The following is an 18,045-nucleotide window of genomic DNA, read 5'->3' on the forward strand; positions in this document are numbered from 1 at the left end:
TCATTTGTTTGGACACCACTCTGAAGTGCTTTGGGACATCCATCGAACTGAATAAAATGACCCCACTTCAAATACAAACGGTGATATCAAAGTTACTTCTCAAACCGGGAATCGATCCCGGGTGGCTGCAACGAAAGGAATGGTTTTGTGAAGCATTCAAATGTGCCCTCTAAATATCTCGCACTGCTCATTTAAAAACACGGTTATAATTTGTTTCAGTGCAAAAGAAGGCAGGCTCGAAGGGCCAAATGGCCGACTCCTGCTCCTGGTTCTTGTGTTCTTATACAGAGCACAGAATAAATGATTAAATGATCAACTCTCCCTCCGTTCGCATTTCTTTCATTGTGCAAAAGAAGATTATGGGTTCATTGATGATGTTTTCCTGTGAAAGCACCATAAAAGTGTAAGGAAAATAATTCACCAACATGAGGCTCGAACCCACGACCCGGAGATTAATAGGCTTATACTCTACCGACTGAACTAGCCGGGCCTGCTTAAGTTGCATCTCCCAGTCGCTGATTGCTGCCAGGCACCTGTTGGCATCGTCCCGTGGGTTTATCTCGAGCTTCAAACGACGAAACAAGTTCTCCTGAATTTCAAGGTGTGTACGGAGATCAATCTTCAAAAGCCGTGTCATTAAGCACAGCTGGGCCGTCAATCTTCTGATCGCAAAGTGCTTTCAGTCCTTGTCAATATCTCTTGTCTATTTGCCGGTGTTTCCCGATTCTGTCAGTCTCTCTGGCTCTCTTTAATCTATGTGTGGTGACCTGCAGGTTGATTCTCGATGAATGCCTGTGTTTGTGTCTTCAACAACAACAGAAAATGTTTCTTATATATTTCTTACGTTCTCTCCAATGCCTTGATATCCTTCCTAAATTGTGGTGCTCAGAACTGTAAACAGGTCGCCAACTGAGGCCTAAACCGGGATTGAAAAGGTATGGTATAACTTCCTCGCTGGTGTCCTCTATTTCACTACATATAAAGCCAAGGGCCCTGTATTCTTTTTAAACAACTGAGCAACTTATCTACCCAGCTTCAAAGATTTCTCTGTGTAAATCACTCAATCCTTCTGCTTCCCTTTTAACACAAGACCATTTAGTTTTTGTTTTCTCATATCACCTCCCTTTGTTTCCCAGACCTTACACACAATTACAGGAGGAGGCCCATTCAGCCCCTTGAGCCTGTTACACAGGAACAGGAGGAGGCCCATTCAGCCCCTTGAGCCTGTTACACAGGACAGGAGTAGGTCCATTCAGCCCCTCGAACCTGTTGCACAGGAACAGGAGGAGGCCCATTCAGCCCCTCGAGCCTGTTACGCAGGAACAGGAGGAGGCCATTCAGCCCTTCGAGCCCGTTACACAGGAACAGGAGGAGGCCCATTCACCCCCTCGAGCCTGTTACACAGGAACGAGAGGAGGACAATTCAGCCCCTTCAGCCTGTTACACAGGAACAGGAGCAGGCCAATTCAGCCCCTCGAGCCTGTTACACAGGAACAGGAGGAGGCCCATTCAGCCCCTCGAGCCTGTTACACAGGAAGAGGAGGAGGCCATTCAGGCTCTGGAGCCTGTTATACAGGAACAGGAGGAGGCCATTCAGCCCTTCGAGCCCGTTACACAGGAACAGGAGGAGGCCCATTCACCCCCTCGAGCCTGTTACACAGGAACGAGAGGAGGACAATTCAGCCCCTTCAGCCTGTTACACAGGAACAGGAGCAGGCCAATTCAGCCCCTCGAGCCTGTTACACAGGAACAGGAGGAGGCCCATTCAGCCCCTCGAGCCTGTTACACAGGAAGAGGAGGAGGCCATTCAGGCTCTGGAGCCTGTTATACAGGAACAGGAGGAGGCCATTCAGCCCCTCGAGCCTGTGACACAGGAACAGGTGGATCCATTCAGCTGCTCGAGCCTGTTACACAGGAACAGGAGGAGGCCATTCTGCCCCTCGAGCCGGTTCCGCCATTCAATGTGATCATGGCCGATCTGTGACCAAACTCCATATACCCACCTTTGGCCCATATTACTTAATACCTTTGGTCAAAATGCGATGTAAAATGAACAACTGACCCCGCACCAACTGCCCTTTGCAGAAGGGAGTCCCAAACCTCTCACACCCTGTGTGTGTAGGAATGTTTCCGAATTTCACTCCTGAAACGTCTGGCTCTAATGTTTAGACTATGGCCCCAAGTCTGGGACTCCCCAACCAGCGGGAATCATTTCTCTCTATCTACTCTATCTGGTCCCTTATTATCTTGACAATTTTGATCAAATCACTGCTCGACCCTCTAATTTCCGGTGGGTGTAATCTCATATCTTAACTTAAACCTTGGAATCCAGGTATCATTCTGGGAAACCGACACAGTGCTCCCTCCAAAGCCAATATAGCCTTCCTAAGGCAAGATCAGTGAAAACTGAATCAAGGGACGGGTCTTATCGATTTAATCTGATGGTTTTCAGCAGGCATTTGGTAAGGTCCCACACATCATCATCATCATCATCATAGGCGTATCCTCCAACGAGGAAGGCTTACTTCCACATGGGTTCACAGGTGTTTCAATGAAGGACCCGATGTTCCAGTCCTGAACTCCAATCAAAGGGAGGAAGATGCCTGTGGGTGGATTGTTTTAACGTCGTGTGACCATTGTACACCAGCCACCACACGGGCTTGACAGAGCGAGGTCTTGGTACAGTGGCAAGGGTTAACCAGGACGGCTGAAGACCTGCTCTGCCGCACGTCATCAAAATACAGGTCGCCGTTTGGTGCATGGGCAGGAACATCGGCGGGACCGAGGTACAGCGGAGGAGCAGGAAGGTCAGTGTGGAGGAGCGGTGAGAGATCGTGGTGGAGGAATGGTGAGAGATCGTGGTCGTGGAACGGTGAGAGGTCGTGGTGGAGGAACGGTGAGAGATCGTGGTGGAAGAATGGTGGGAGATCGTGGTGGAGGAACAGTGAGAGGTCGTGGTGGAGGAGCGGTGATAGGTCGTGGTGGAGGAGCGGTGAGAGCTCGTGGTGGAGGAGCGGTGAGAGATCGTGGTGGTCGAACGGAGAGAGGTCGTGGTGGAGGAGTGGTGAGAGGTCGTGGTGGAGGAGCGGTGCGAGGTCGTGGTGGAGGAGTGACGAGAGATCGTGGTGGTGGAACGGTGAGAGGTCGTGGTGGAGGAGTGATGAGAGATCGTGGTGGAGGAACGGTGTGAGATTGTGGTGGAGGAACGGTGAGAGGTCGTGGTGGAGGAACGGTGAGAGATCGTGGCGGAGGTGCGGCGAAGGTTAAACACGAGGGATGTTGGCAGAAATCAAAGTTGAGGCAATGTATGTGTTGTGTATCTGTAAAGCATGCACTCCCATGTCCGCAACCAGGAAGCTCATCCCCTGAAGTCCCAAGGGATCCCAGCACCCCTTGGGATCACTGAATTTAAGCCGGCCCCTCAGGCCAGTTTCTCACTCTGGAGTATCTTATGAAAGACTGAGGTCACTGTTACTTTAATCTCCCTGTATGCAGCATCATCTGTGTTAGGATCACAATAACTGGCGACGAGTATACGAATCCAACACAAACTTACAGCAAACTGTAGGCATCATGGAGAAGTTCTCGGAGGGTGAGGACTGGGAAGCCTATGTCGAACAGCTAGACCAGTGCTTTGTAGCCAATGAGCTGGACGAAGAAGGAAGTGCTGCAAAAAAGAGAGCGGTCCTCCTCACAGTCTGAGGGGCACCGACCTACAGCTTCATGAAGAATCTTCTGGCTCCAGTGAAACCCACAGATAAGTCGTATGAGGAGCTGTGTACACTGGTTTGGGAACATCTTAACCCGAGGGAGAGCATGCTATGGCGAGGTATCGGTTCTACGCGTGCCAGCGATCTGAAGATCAGGAAGTGCCAAGCTACGTCGCCGAGCTAAGGCGACTTGCAGGATAATGTGAGTTTGATGGCTACCTGGAGCAAATGCTCAGAGACTTTTTTGTACTGGTAATTGGCCACGAGACTATCCAACGGAAGCTTTTGGCTGCAGAGACACCGACCCTCAGTAAAGCCATTGCGATAACACAGGTATTTATGTCCACCAGTGATAACAGCAAACAAATCTCTCAGCACACAAGTGCTTGCAATGTTCATAAATTAACTGGAACTGTGTTTGTGAGCAGACATGTACAGGGCAGAAACCACGAGTCTGCAACCGCCAGCAGGCCTCAGGTGACCCAGATGACTCAGAGTGCCCAACAAAGGATGAATGCAAGGCAGTTCACACATTGTTGGCGTTGTGGAGGCTTCCATTCAGCCGCTTCAAAGGGTATGTTTGCAAGAGCTGTGGAACAATGGGGCATCTCCAACGGGCTTGCGAATGAGCTGCAAGCTCTGCAAAATCTGCTAACCACCATGTGGCAGAGGAATATCGGTCCATGATGGATCAAAGCAATTTAGAGCCTCAGATTGAGGAGGCAGTAGCTGAAGTACACGGGGTGCACACATTTTCGACGAAATGTCCACCTATAATGCTAAATGTAAAATTAAATTGCTTACCCACAACCATGGAACTGGACACTGGCGCTAGCCAATCCATCGTGAGTAAAAAGATGTTTGAGAGACTGTGGTGCAACAAGGCATTCAGACCAGCCCGAAGCCCCATCCACACGAAACTGAGAACGTACACCAAAGAGCTTATCACTGTCCTGGGCAGCACCATGGTCAAGGTCACCTACGAGGGCACGGTGCACAAACTGCCACTCTGGATTGTCCTGGGCGATGGCCCCACACTGCTTGGAAGGAGCTGGCCGGGCAAAATCCGCTGGAACTGGGATACCATCCGAGCGCTATCACATGTCGATGAGGCCTTATGTACCCAGGTTCTGAACAAATTTCCTTCCCTTTCTGATCCAGGCATTGGAAACATTTCCGGGGCGAAGGTGCGGAACCACTTGGTCCCGGAGACACGACCCATTCAACACAAGGCGCGAGCGGTACATCACATGATGAGGAGAGAGTGGAAATCGTGTTGGACAGGCTGCAACACGAGGCATCATCTCCCCAGTGGAATTCAGCGAGTGGGCCAGCCCGATTGTTCCAGTACTCAAAAGTGATGGCACGGTCAGGGTTTGTGGCGATTATAAAGTAACTATTAATCGTTTCTCGCTGCAGGACCAATATTCGCTACCTAAGACAGACGACCTATGTGGCGCGCTGGCAGGAGGCAAGGCGTTCACCAAGCTTGACCTGACTTCGGCCTACATGACGCAGGAGCTATAGGAGTCTTCGAAGGGCCTCACCTGCATCAACACGCTCAAGGGACTATTCATCTTCAACAGATGCCCGTTTGGGATTTGGTCGGCTGCAGCGATCATCCAGAGAAACATGGAGAGCCTACTCAAGTCGGTACCACACATGGTGGTCTTTCAGGACGACATATTGGTTATGGGTCGGGACACCGCCGAACACATACAAAACCTGGAGGAGGTCCTCCAGCGACTGGATCGTGTAGGGCTGCATCTGAAGAGGTCGAAATGTGTCTTCATGGCAAAAGAAGTGGAGTATTTGGGTAGAAAGATCACGGCGGACGACATTCGACCCACTGACGCCAAGACAGAGGCTTTCAGGTATGCGCCCAGGTCACAGAACGTCACGGAGCTGCGGTCGTTCCTGGGACTCCTCACCTATTTTGGTAACTTCCTATCGGGGTTAAGCACCTTTTAGAGCCCCTACATGTGTTATTGCACAAAGGTGAGAACTGGGCTTTGGGAAAAATAACAAGTAATTGCTTTTGAGAAAGCCAGAAACCTTTTATGCTCCAACAAGCTGCTTTTATTGTATAACCTGTCTAAGGCCGAGAGAACCTACAGCATGATTGAGAAAGAGGCAGTAGCATGTGTGTTCGGGGTAAAGAAAATGCATCAGAACCTGGTTGGCCTCAAATTTGAGCTGGAAACCGATCACATGCCCCTCACATCCCTGTTCGCTGAAAACAATGGGTTAAATACTAATGCTTCAGCCCGCATACAAAGGTGGGCACTCATCATCCGCCACAGACCAGGCACTGAGAACTGTGCGGATGCTCTCAGTCGGCTACGATTGCCCACCACGGAGGTGGAAATGGGGCAGCCTGCAAACTTGTTGATGGTGGCGCAGCCCACTGACTTGTTGATGGTCATGGAAGCGTTTGAAAATGATAAATCAACTGTCACGGCACACCAGGTTAGGACTTGGACCAGCCAAGATCCTCTGCTATCCCAAGTAAAAAACAATATACTGCATGGGAGCTGGGCCAGCATTCCCGTTGAAATGCAAGAGCCAATCAAGCTGTTCCAGCGGCGAAAGGATGAGCTGTCCAGTCAGGCAGACTGCCTATTGTGGGGTAACCGCATAGTGTTACCAAAAAAGGGCAGGGAGTCGTTCATCTGGGATCTCCACCGCACACACCCGAGTATAGTAATGATGAAAGCGATAGCCAGATCCCACGTATGGTGGCACGGTCTCTACTCTGACTTCGAGTCCTGTGTACGGCAATGCAGCGTATGTGCTCAGTTGACCAACGCGCCCAGAGAGGCACCATTGTCGAGGATCCATATCAACTATGCGGGGCCATTTCTTGGTAAAATGTTCCTGGTGGTGGTGGATGCTTTTTCAAAACGGATTGATTTTGAAATAATGTCGGGAAGCACCGCCACCACCACCATTGAAAGCCTGAGGGCCATGTTTGCCACCCACGGCCTGCCTGACATACTGGTCAGTGACAACGGGCCATGTTTCACCAGTGCCGAATTTAAAGCATTCATGACCCGCAATAGGATCAAACATATCACCTCGACCCCGTTTCAACCAGACTCCAATGAGCAGGCAGAGCGGGCAGTACAAACCATGAAACAAAGCCTTCAACGAGTCACAGAAGGCTCACTCCAAATCCGCCTGTCCCGAGTACTGCTCAGCTATAGCACGAGAACCCATTCGCTCACAGGGGTGCCCCCGGCTGAGCTACTAATGTAAAAGACAATTTAAAGCAGACTCTCGCTGGTCCACCCCAACCTGCATGATCAGGTAGAGAGCAGTCGTCAGCAACAAAATATAAATGATGGTCGCGCCACTGTGTCACGAGAAATTGATCTGAATGACCGTGTATGTGCTAAACTATGGACATGGTCCCAAGTGGATCGCGAGCACGGTGATAGCCAAAGAAGGGAGTAGGTGTTTGTATGTCAAACTAGACAATGGATAAATTTGCAGTAAGCATCTGGACCAAACGAGGCTGCGGTTCACAGACTGCCCTGAACAACCCACAGCAGACACCACCTTTTTCGAACCCACAATACACACCCAAAGATCAACGACACCATGCCGGACCAGGAAATTGAACCCAGCAAACCCAACAGCCCAGCAAGGCCAGGCTCACCCAGCAGCGCTGCAGGGCCAACAACACGCCAGCCCAGCGAGGACACAGCCAACACACTAGAACAGACATTTGTACCGAGGCAGTCCACCAGGGAAAGAAAGGCTCCCGACCGCCTCATCTTGTAAATAGTTTTCACATTGACTTTGGCGGGGGAGTGATGTTGTGTCTCTGTAAAGCATGCACTCCCATGTTCCACCACCAGGGAGCGCATCCCCTGAAGTCCCAAGGGATCCCAAGGGACTGTTGGATGCTCTAGTTACAAGTCTTTACTCTGGCAAGTTTCAGACCGGGCACTTGTTCAGTGTTGCTGGAAGGCCCAGTGACCGGGATATCCTCTACCCGAGGTTTTCCTGAGCCTGTGCTCGGTGTACGGGGAGCATTGGTCCGGGTCCGAGTTAGCTTCCATCATGTGACAATGTACCCCGGACTGCTCTTGTTCCATTTTATCGTCACACGTTTTCATTTCAAAAATGTTTCTGCCAACAGGCAATCAATCCCTCTCTCTGCAAAAAGATCCTTTCACAAACATTTCTCTGACCGGAACTGCACCAAACAACAATGTTCCATTCAAAATCATTAAACTCCCCAATTTCCACGTCCGCAATTTTAATGAGAAGGACTGAAAGCGCATTGCGATCAGAAAATTTTCGGAGCCCCTGTTGTTAATGACAGAGCTTTTGATGGTTGATCTCTGTACACACCTTGGAATTCAGGAGAAACTTTTTCGTGGTATGAAGTTGGAGCTAAACCCACTGGGCAGAGCCAACAGGCGCCTGGCAGCAATCAGCGACAGGAAGATGCAACTTAAGCAGGCTCGGCTATCAGCGGCATTACCATCGCTGAATCCCCCGCCATCAACAGCCTGGAAAGTTTCAGACCGGGCACTTGTTCAGTGTTACTGGAAGGCCCAGTGACCGGGATATCCTCTCCCCCGGATTTTCCTGAGCCTGTGCTCGGTATTCGGGGAGCTTTGGCACGGGTCCGAGGTAGCTTACATGTGTAGACTGCTTGCTGGCTTTAGGTGGTCTCTTACCAATGTGCTCAATTCTTCAAACGACTTGCTTGCTAGTTTCTCGGGTGCCAGCAGATCCTTCATTAAAGCGTATGTTTTCGAGCCACAGCTGGTCAAGTTATGGGCACTTCTCTTGTCTGCCTTATTGTCGTTAACCAGTCTTTGGTTACAAAGGTTTGCTGGAGCCTTTCTATAAAGTCCTCCCAATTCTCTCCAGCATTGTTTTTTTCATCTGAGCCGTTGGTCGCCATTCTGTGGATTCTTTAATCCCGTAACTCGTCACCACTGTAAAGTCATGACCCTGCAGTACAGACTCACACGAGGCACATACTGAAGTCAAGGTCACTCAGGACCTGCACCTTTATTTCAGAGCTCTCGAATGCCACACTTGCCTGACACCTGTCCTTATATACCTTTCTGGGAAAGGTATCCAGTGTCTCCTGCAAATGCACCCTTGGTGGTAAGGTAAGCTTGTGGTTACAGGTCATCTCTGGTTGCAGTCATGTATGGCATGGTAAGGTACAGTTATGTACAGTAGCTTGAGATACATGACAGTATTGGTATTCATGGTGATTAAAGCAATTATTAATTGTCTCACAGACCTCAATTATTTTTATGCGATGAATTGATCAAGGATTGAAACCAGGTTAGTGCGCCAGATCTTAACCGCTCGACCACCAGGGAACAGTTACGATACATGTCGATATATTTATATATATTTATATATGAACCTGAATATCAACGGCTACCTACCTAGACCTCATGGTGCAACGGTAGTGTGTCTAACTTTTAGTGAGAGAAATTGGTCCACAGTGACACCCATTTCATCTTTTGTTCCCTTTTAAACACCAGAAAAAGAGACAGGGGAATAAATAGAGAAACCAAAGCACAGGGATAAAGAAAAGAGGGAGAGAGAAGGGGAAAGATACTGTTCCCACCCAGAACTAATGCAGAAACCCCTCTGCTGCGCTCGGGGTGACCACCCACAGCCTGGATACACTAACGTCCCAACAGCTCATTGACTGTCGGATTGGGACCGTGCGGTGCTTCAGAAGACAGGTCGAAAAAGCAAAGTCACTGATTCAGTCCCATGTGCTCGTCCGATCAAGAATAGCAACACACTAAAAAGGCTTCAATAATGGTTACACCTTATCTCCGCATTTATCAAGCGGTTGGCTCGTTGGTCTAGGGGTATGATTCTTGCTTCGGGGTTGTTACTTGAAATTTGCGAGAGGTCCCGTGTTCAAATCCTGGACGAGCCCTCAGTTTAACCAAGAATTTTGAATTTGCATCGAACTTTTGCAAAGAAGGACTTGCATTTCTACAACCCCTTTCAGGAACGCATGACGCCCCAAAGCGCTTTTCAGCCGTTGAGTTATGTTTGAAGTGTTGTAGTGTGGGGAAAGATGTGCCCAAATCACCCCACACGAACCGCAACTCTTTGAGAAGGAGTTCGGTGCAACTAATCAGGTGCCTCATGGACTTGGACTTTTTATGAATGAGTTCTGCTTGTACCTGCATTCAAGCTTGAAACAGTAACTGGGCTTCCAATTCACGGGAGCAGTGTCTAGCGGTTAGTGAGTAGGTGACCAGGTTGATGTGCGCTGCTTTCAATTTTTGAAATTTCACCAAACAAAGAAACGGTGAATCCAACTGTCCCTGTAAGCGACGGATTGAAGGGATCGGTGCTCCAAACGGAGCTGGAACACGCGCAGTGCAGGAATAGGGTCCGCAACATTATATGTCAGAGTTGTTAAGCAGACAATAATTAAACATACACTTAACAACAGTACTTACACCCAAGCCATGCGAATGTTAGCCGAAGAACTCAAACACGTTACAGTTCCCAGCTTGGTGTACAAATTGGTCAAACATTAATCTGATTCTAAACTATCTGTTCCAAATGCCACATTTTAAATATTTTCCTTACCCCTGCTACGTGACAATTGAAACTTTTAATCGTATTACCTAACACAACTGCCCAACTTCTGATGGAAGGTCATTAACCTGAAACGTTAACTCTGTTTCTCTCTCCACAGATGCTGCCTGACCTGCTCAGTGTTTCCAGCATTTACTCGTTTTATTCTCCAAAATTACAATCAGAATATCACTTCCCATGTCATCTCACTACACTCCTTCCTGATATGTAGCCTAGTCCTACAAACCAGGCTCCTTTCTGATGATTCAGGCATTCATTGGAATTATAACTTCTTAACGATAACAATTATTTGAAGTATGTAACTATGTAATACTTTCCACCAGAGGGCGCGACTGTTGGAATCCTCATGGTCACCTGCCCACACGGACAGGGCCAGTATAAAAGGTTGGCTGTCATGTTGTTCAGGCACTCTGCAGTTGTAATAAAGAAGACTAAGGTCACACTAAGTTTAGCTCACAGTACTCAGCCTCGGGGAGTTCTTTTGTGCACAACAATAGGCGACGAGGAACAGAATTCGAACCTTCACACAACCATGGCTGCTGTTGGAATATTACAGAGATCCATGGAGGGTGATGATTGGGAAGCCTTCGTCGAGCAGCTCGACCAGTACTTTGTGGGCAACGAGCTGGAAGGAGACACTAACGTGGCCAAGCACAGGACGGTTCTCCTAACTGTCTGTGGGCCTAAAATATACAGGCTCATCAAGAATCTGCTCACACCGACAAAACCAACGGAGAAGGAATGTTCAGAGCTGTGCACACTGGTTTGGGACTACCTCAAGCCGAAGGAGAGTATCCTCATGGCCAGATATCGTTTTTGCACGCACCATCGCTCCGGGACAAGGGTCTGGCGGATTATGTCACCGACCTGAGAGACCTCGCGGGACCTTGCTGCGTTGGGGCAAATGCTGTGGGGCTTTTACGTGCTGGGCATCAGCCACGAGATAATTCTTCGAAAGCTGCTGGCTGCTGAAACCCGAGACCTGAGCAGGGCCACCGCGATCGCCCAGGCATGCATGGCCACGGACGATAACACCAAACAGATAACTTCTCAACATCGAAGCTCACCGGCAAGTACTGTGCATAAAATGATGTCGCTAGCAGTCCGAACTGCATATGGCAGGGCCAATACGTCTGTGGCTGCAGGACCTGTGATGCCTCAGAGTGCGGCATCGGGGCTGAATGTGAATCTATTAGCACCGTGTTGGTGCTGCGGGGGTAATCTTCGTGCCCATCAAGGTCGATTCAAGCACTACCTGTGCAAAGGCTGCACAACGATGGGGTACCTCCAGTGAATGTGCAAACGTGTTGTGACATACCACGTGGCTGAGGATGATCGATCCGGCACGGATCACGCAGCACAGGCAACTCAACCCGAGGAACAAAGATATCAGGTGCCGGTGGGGATGTTGCATTTTATCAGGGAGGCTTTGAGGGTGTGCCCGAAACGTTTCCTCTGCCCACCTGTGGCTCGCTTTCCGTGTCGGAGTTCTGAGTAGAGCGTTTGCTTAGGGAGTCTCGTGTTGTGCATGTGGACAATGTGGCCCGCCCAGCGGAGCTTGTCCAGTGTGGTCAGTTCTTCAATGCTTGGGATGTTGGCCTGAGCGAGAACACTGATGTTGGTGCATCTGGCCTCCCAGGGGATTTGCAGGATCTTGTGCAGACAGCCCTGGTGGTATTTCTCCAGTGATTTGAGATGTCTGCTGTATATAGTCCATGTCTCGGAGCCATACCGCGGGGCAGGTATCACCACCGCCCTGCAGACCATAAGTCTGGTGCCAGATATGAGGTCCTGGTCTTCAAACACTCTCCTCTTCAGGTGATCGAAGGCTGTGCTGTCACACTGGCGGCGGTGTTGGACCTCGTCGTCGACGTCTGCCCTTGCTGAGGCGTGGAAAATGTTCCCGAGGCGTGGAAAAGGCACTTACAGCCTTCCTAAATATAGCACCCTTATTCTATTCTCTTAAAACAAGTTCCTGAATTCTCGGCTAGCTGTGTAGATTAGAGCTGTGGTTTTATCCTAAGATAGATTCGATCTCAGTGTTTCCGTAGTGTAGTAGTTATCACATTCGCATCACACACGAAAGGCCCCCGGTCCGAAACCGGGCGGAAAGATCTTGGAAACTTCAAAATGGGCCGAATACCTGACTCCTGTTACTAACTCTACGTTCTTATGATCGCTTGAATTATCACAGAAGAACAATCTCTCCTCTGAACATGCATGAGAAAGCTCCAGAAAATATTTCCCCCCGAGGTACTTTCGCGTGTGAGGCAAACATGTTAACCGTTACACTGCTGAAACATCTCCACTTTCAGCACCAGATTACCAAAATTAAACCCAATGAGATCGGGATAAAAGTTCCTCACCTGCTCAGGGCAAAATATATGATTGATGGTCTGCAAAAGAATGAACAAACTTCAGCACCAGGTCAGACGGAAATGTTCAGCGAGCAGGCAAATTGCTGAATTGTACTTTTAAGGAGTTGGTCGTGACAAAACAAATGGGTTCCGCTTAATGATTAAATGGGATATGAACCCACAACTCCAGAGTCGACAGTGACCAGAACAAAGCACCTTAGACCGCTCTGCCATCCTGACGATTCAGTGCTGTGTGTGGCCACCTGCAGGTTGATTTTGAACTTTTGTGTCCTGTCACATGAAATAAATGAGGCCAGCAGGCGTATCTCTGCCTGACACCGGGGAAACAGTGAGACAGGCCTTGGAGCAAGGGTTTGGTTATTTCGACACAGCAAAGGAAATATTAATTCTGGAAGAACAATATCCAAAAGTACAATGACCAGTGAGCTCCCTCTGACCTGATCGGGAATGTGTTGGCTCACCTTAAACAACTTCGGTCCCACACTGAAAGTTCTCAATCCTTCTCCTCAGCTGCCCGTTACAGAAATGTCACCAAACACCCAGCCACCGTGTTCACTTCCTCACAGTGGGGACACAGAGGCTCATACCATCTCCCCGCGATCAGCGAACTCACCCAGTTTACAAAATTAAACCCCGAACACGTGCCTGGCAAAGGGCAGGAGAAGCCAGATAGTCTGTAAGCTCGGTCTATCACAGAAAGTATTCGTATTCATGCTGACTACAACAATTATCAATCGCCTCCCAGACCTCAATAATTTTTACGCGATGAATTGATCGAGGATTGAAACCAGGTTAGTGCGTTCAATCTTAACCCTTGACCACCATGGAACAGTTACGATACATGTCGATATATTTATATATATTTATATATGAACCTGAATGTCAATGGCTACTACCTAGACATCGTGGTGCCCATGCTAGTGTGTCTAACATTGAGTGAGAGAAACGATTCCACAGTGAAACCTCTCATGTGTCCGACATGGTTATTGCTTGTACTATGAGAAGTTGTGCACCAGAGGGCACTGCAGTGGGAGACTTGTAGCTTACCTGTACAGTGGTGCCTTGCCTCGTATAAAAGGCAGGCCACCAGGTGTGATCCTCACTCTGTGGTTATCAATAACGTACTAAGATCTCTACCGTTCAATCACCACGCATTGTCTCGTGGAGTCAGTATCAGAGCATCTGAAGGTACAATTGGTGACAAGATTACGGACCTTCACACGAAAATGGCTAACCTTGGTACGTTGCAGCAGTACGCCGATCGTGATGATTGGGATGCCTTTGTGGAGAGGCTCGACCATTTCTTCACAGCAAACGATCTGGCAGGTGACAACCCGGCCACACTGGCTGATAAGTGCAGAGCTATCCTGCTAACCAGTTGTGGGCTCACCGTCTATGGCCTCGTCAGGGACTTGCTGGCACAAGCGAAGACAATGACCATGATGTACGAGGAGCTTGTAACATTGATCCAAGAACAACTCAAGCCCAAAGAGAGCATCCTCACAGTCAGACACCGGTTTTATACACATCGACGGCCCGAAGGCCAGGAGATCACGAAATATGCTGCAGACCTCAGGAGGTTGGCGGCACCGTGGGATTTTGGTGACCACCTCACCGAAGCACAGCGGAACATCTTTGTCATCGGAATCGGCCACGATGGCCTCCTTCATAAGATACTGTCAGCGGATATCTCAGTTACACTGCAGAATGCCATCTCCGTGAGCCAAGCATTCATGACCTCGACCTGTGGCTCTCGGCGGATGACTCATCCTCAGGACTCAAACCCGGCAAGTACGGTAAACAGAGTGGTGCCTTTTAGAGGCTGGACTGTAGAACGTGAACCTTCTCAGGGGAGAGAGAACAGGCCCCCGAGTCCCTTAACTCAGAGTCCATGGTCAGATCAGTCATGATCTTCGTGAATGGCAGAGCAGGATCGAGAGGCCGAATGGCCGACTCCTGTTCCTATTTCTTATGTACTTCTGTTAAACATTTAAGGATCTTGAATCATTGATGAAGTTTTCTCCCCTATCTGACTTTATACACTCTGTGTCTAGGAGACTGGTTTAAAATATTCACTGCTCATGCGACAAGGAACCTTGGGCGACTTTTGTTCAATTTATTTACAGCAAAAATAGCCTCCAAAATAATGTTACCGCCTGGGCTTGAACCAGGAACTTTTCACGTGTGAGGCGAATGTGATAACCGCTACACTACAGAAACGTTGTCGTTAAAGTAATTTTAGGAATATAACCAGAGCTTTAACCTACACAGCGGGCCGATACTTCAGGAGCTGGTTTTACGAGAATAGAATGACGGTGTTGGAGTGGATTTTCAGACATAGCTCAGCATGATGGGGTAAGCCACCACGAAATGAACTTATACCAAGAAGCCTATCTGCTGTCCCTGATATGAACTCTGCAGCAACAAGTGACTCCTGGCCAGGTGCAGGCCACTGTTTCATCGAAAGCTTTGCAACAGAATAACTAACCACAAAAGAAGATAAAGAGGAAGGGCCCCCAAACTCGCACCATGCTGTCAGGTTTCAGTAGGACTAAAAAGTTGAATGTAAATGAATTGCGTTGCTATATGGATCGATTGGTTGGATGTAGATGAATTTAAATGATTGTATTCCACCCCCTGTAAACTGCTTATAACCCCGTGGCACAAGGCACTCGGGGAGATCGCTGCATCTCAACTCTTCTCCCAGAGCTCTGTTAGCAATAAAGTTGTCTCTCTTACCTTACCAGAGTCTATGTGAATTTATTTTCACTCACAGTGGATGCAGAGAGGATGTTTCCACCGATGGTGGAGACTAGAACTAGGGGCATGATCTTAGAATAATGGGCCGCCCATTTAAAACTGAGATGAGGAGGAATTTCTTCTCTCAGAGGGTTGTAAATCTGTGGAATTCACTGTCCCAGAGAGCTGTGGAAGCTGGAAAATTCAATATATTTAGGACAGAAATAGACAGTTTCTTAAACAATAAGGAGTTAAGGGGTTATGGGCAGCGGGCGGGGAAGTGGAGCTGAGTCCATGATATGATCAGCCATGATCTTATTAAATGGTGGAGCAGGCTCGAGGGGCAGTATGGCCGACTCCTGCTCCTATTTCTTATGTTCCTTTGACTAATACACATCAACATCCTAGGCGTCACCATTGACAAAGGAAATGTGGGCAAGCCTGGCTACCTCAGTCTGTGGAACATGAGATTTTTAATTTTAAGGTCATGCATTCGAGCCCCACCTTGCGTCAATTATTTTCCTTAAACTTTTATGTTACTTTCACGGGAATTAACCCACACATTCAAAAAGGAGTTAGATATGTCCCTTATGGCTAAAAGGATCAAGGGGTATGGAGAGAAAGCAGGAAAGGGGTACTGAGGGAATGATCAGCTATGATCATAGTGAATGGCGGTGCAGGCTCGAAGGGCCGAATGGCCTACTACTGCACCTATTTTCTATGTTTCTATCTTTCCCCTTGTAGGGGAATCTAGACCTTGGGGACACAGTTTCAGAAAAAGGTGTCATAAGAACATAAGAAGTCGGAGCAGGAGTAGGCCACATGGTCCCTCGAGCCTGCTCCACCATTCAATACGATCATGGCTGCTCCCCATAACACCTTATTCCCTGAACGTTTAAGGGTCGCCCATTTACAACGGAGATGAGGAGGAATTTCTTCTCTCAGAGGGTGGTGAATCTTTGGAGCTCTCTGCCCCAGAGAGCTGTGGAGGCTGGGTCATTGAATATATTTAAGGTGGAGATAGACAGATTTTGGAACGAGGCCATATGGATTGAATTGGAGAAAAGAAAAGGGGCAATCACACGACTGGGAATGTACGAGAGACCCGCGAACATACAGAGGGAGATATAGGGTCTGGTTATTGTGATTCAGCAAGGAAACTATCGATCCTGGAGGACAAATACTCTGTTCCAAAGGAAACGGACCCAGCCTCTCTAATTGATCAGTTAATTAATGATGTTTTCCCGTGAAAGCAACATAAAGGTTTAACACAACTTATTCGCCCAACGTGGGGCTTGAACCCACGACGCTGAGATTAAGAGTTTCATACTCTACCGACTGAGCTAGCCGAGCTTGGCAAATGTGGGATCCTTGACGTATGTCAAATGTTGTGGGTGGATTAATGATTATAGAAATCATGATTGAGTATCTCACAGACTTGAATTATGGAGTTCCTTCAGTTTGCAAATCTTTAATTGTGCAAAAGAAGATTGTGGGTTAATTGATGATGTTTTTCCATGAATGCTGCATTAAATTAAAAGAAATGCAATCACCCAACGTGGGGCTCGGACCCACGACCCTGAGATTAAGAGTCACATACTCTATCGACTGAGCTAACCGGTCTTCTGTCCAACACAGGTTTTTATCGCTTATTGCAGCCAGGCGCCTGTTGTCTCCGCCCCAGATGTTGAAACTTGCTGTTGAAACTTGTGTCGTGTTTATCACATTTGCTTTACACGCAAATGGTCCCTGGTTCAATCCCGGGCAGAAACATTATGTTTAAACTTTCTGTGGATGAACAATCGGAGACGAGTTTAGTCTCCCGGCAAATGCTCCCTGACCTGCTGAGATTTCCAGCATTTGCTGTTTTTATTTGCTGTTTATTTTCCTGGCAAAAGGGCTCCCTTATTCCTTAATTGCTCTTTATTTCACTTCAATAAATGGATAACTTTGACTGCGAGAAAACGGATCTCCCGGGGACCTTTTGCGTGTGAGGCCAACATGATATCCGCTACACTGCAGCCCATCAAAGGGCGAGAAACCACTGAATATAAAGGATGAGCTGACAAATATCAGGGGCAGTGCAGTCTGGTCAATGTCAAACCCTCCTTTCTTATTCAGCAGTGGCATGGACGGGAGTCAGACGTCACAATGTTTAATTAAAGACACAAATACAAGTAACACTTCCAAATCATTCCAGTGTAAAATTCTTTCACTCTATTTGAAATCATATTGCGTTGAATCTGCAAATACGCACAGTGGGATTTTATCTTCACTACTGATTGTATTTCGGGTGCACGATAGGAATAACCGGTTCTGTTAAATTTGATAAAAGTTGCCCCAGATCCCTGAAGACTTCGAACCAGAAAGCTAAAATACAGTGAGTAAAATGCGATATGATTTTCGAGTTAAGATGCAAAGCACAGGACAAATGATTGAAGTATGGAGTGTCCCTGAGTTAGCATTTATTTGATTGTGCAACAGAAGATGAGGGGTTAATTAATGATGGTTTCCCGTAAAAGCAACAGAAAAGTTTAAGAAGAAATCATACGGTGCCTGTCAGGTGAGCGCTGCTTGTGATACCTGGTGGGAATGGCCGGGGATTT

The 18,045-nt window shown here is 48.2% G+C and overlaps 2 non-coding genes across 2 annotated transcripts; both read right to left on the reverse strand.

The window, feature by feature from the left end:
* Positions 1-14,847: 14,847 nt before the first annotated feature.
* Positions 14,848-14,920, reverse strand: trnav-cac (transfer RNA valine (anticodon CAC)). The gene has a single exon. It is a non-coding gene; the product is annotated as a tRNA-Val (tRNA).
* A 1,799-nt stretch (positions 14,921-16,719) lies between these two features.
* Positions 16,720-16,792, reverse strand: trnak-cuu (transfer RNA lysine (anticodon CUU)). Its single transcript has one exon. It is a non-coding gene; the product is annotated as a tRNA-Lys (tRNA).
* Between the last annotated feature and the right edge of the window lie 1,253 nt (positions 16,793-18,045).

The sequence above is a fragment of the Pristiophorus japonicus genome, unplaced genomic scaffold (genome assembly GCF_044704955.1).
Source record: "Pristiophorus japonicus isolate sPriJap1 unplaced genomic scaffold, sPriJap1.hap1 HAP1_SCAFFOLD_30, whole genome shotgun sequence".
In the NCBI taxonomy this organism is placed as follows: domain Eukaryota; kingdom Metazoa; phylum Chordata; class Chondrichthyes; family Pristiophoridae; genus Pristiophorus; species Pristiophorus japonicus.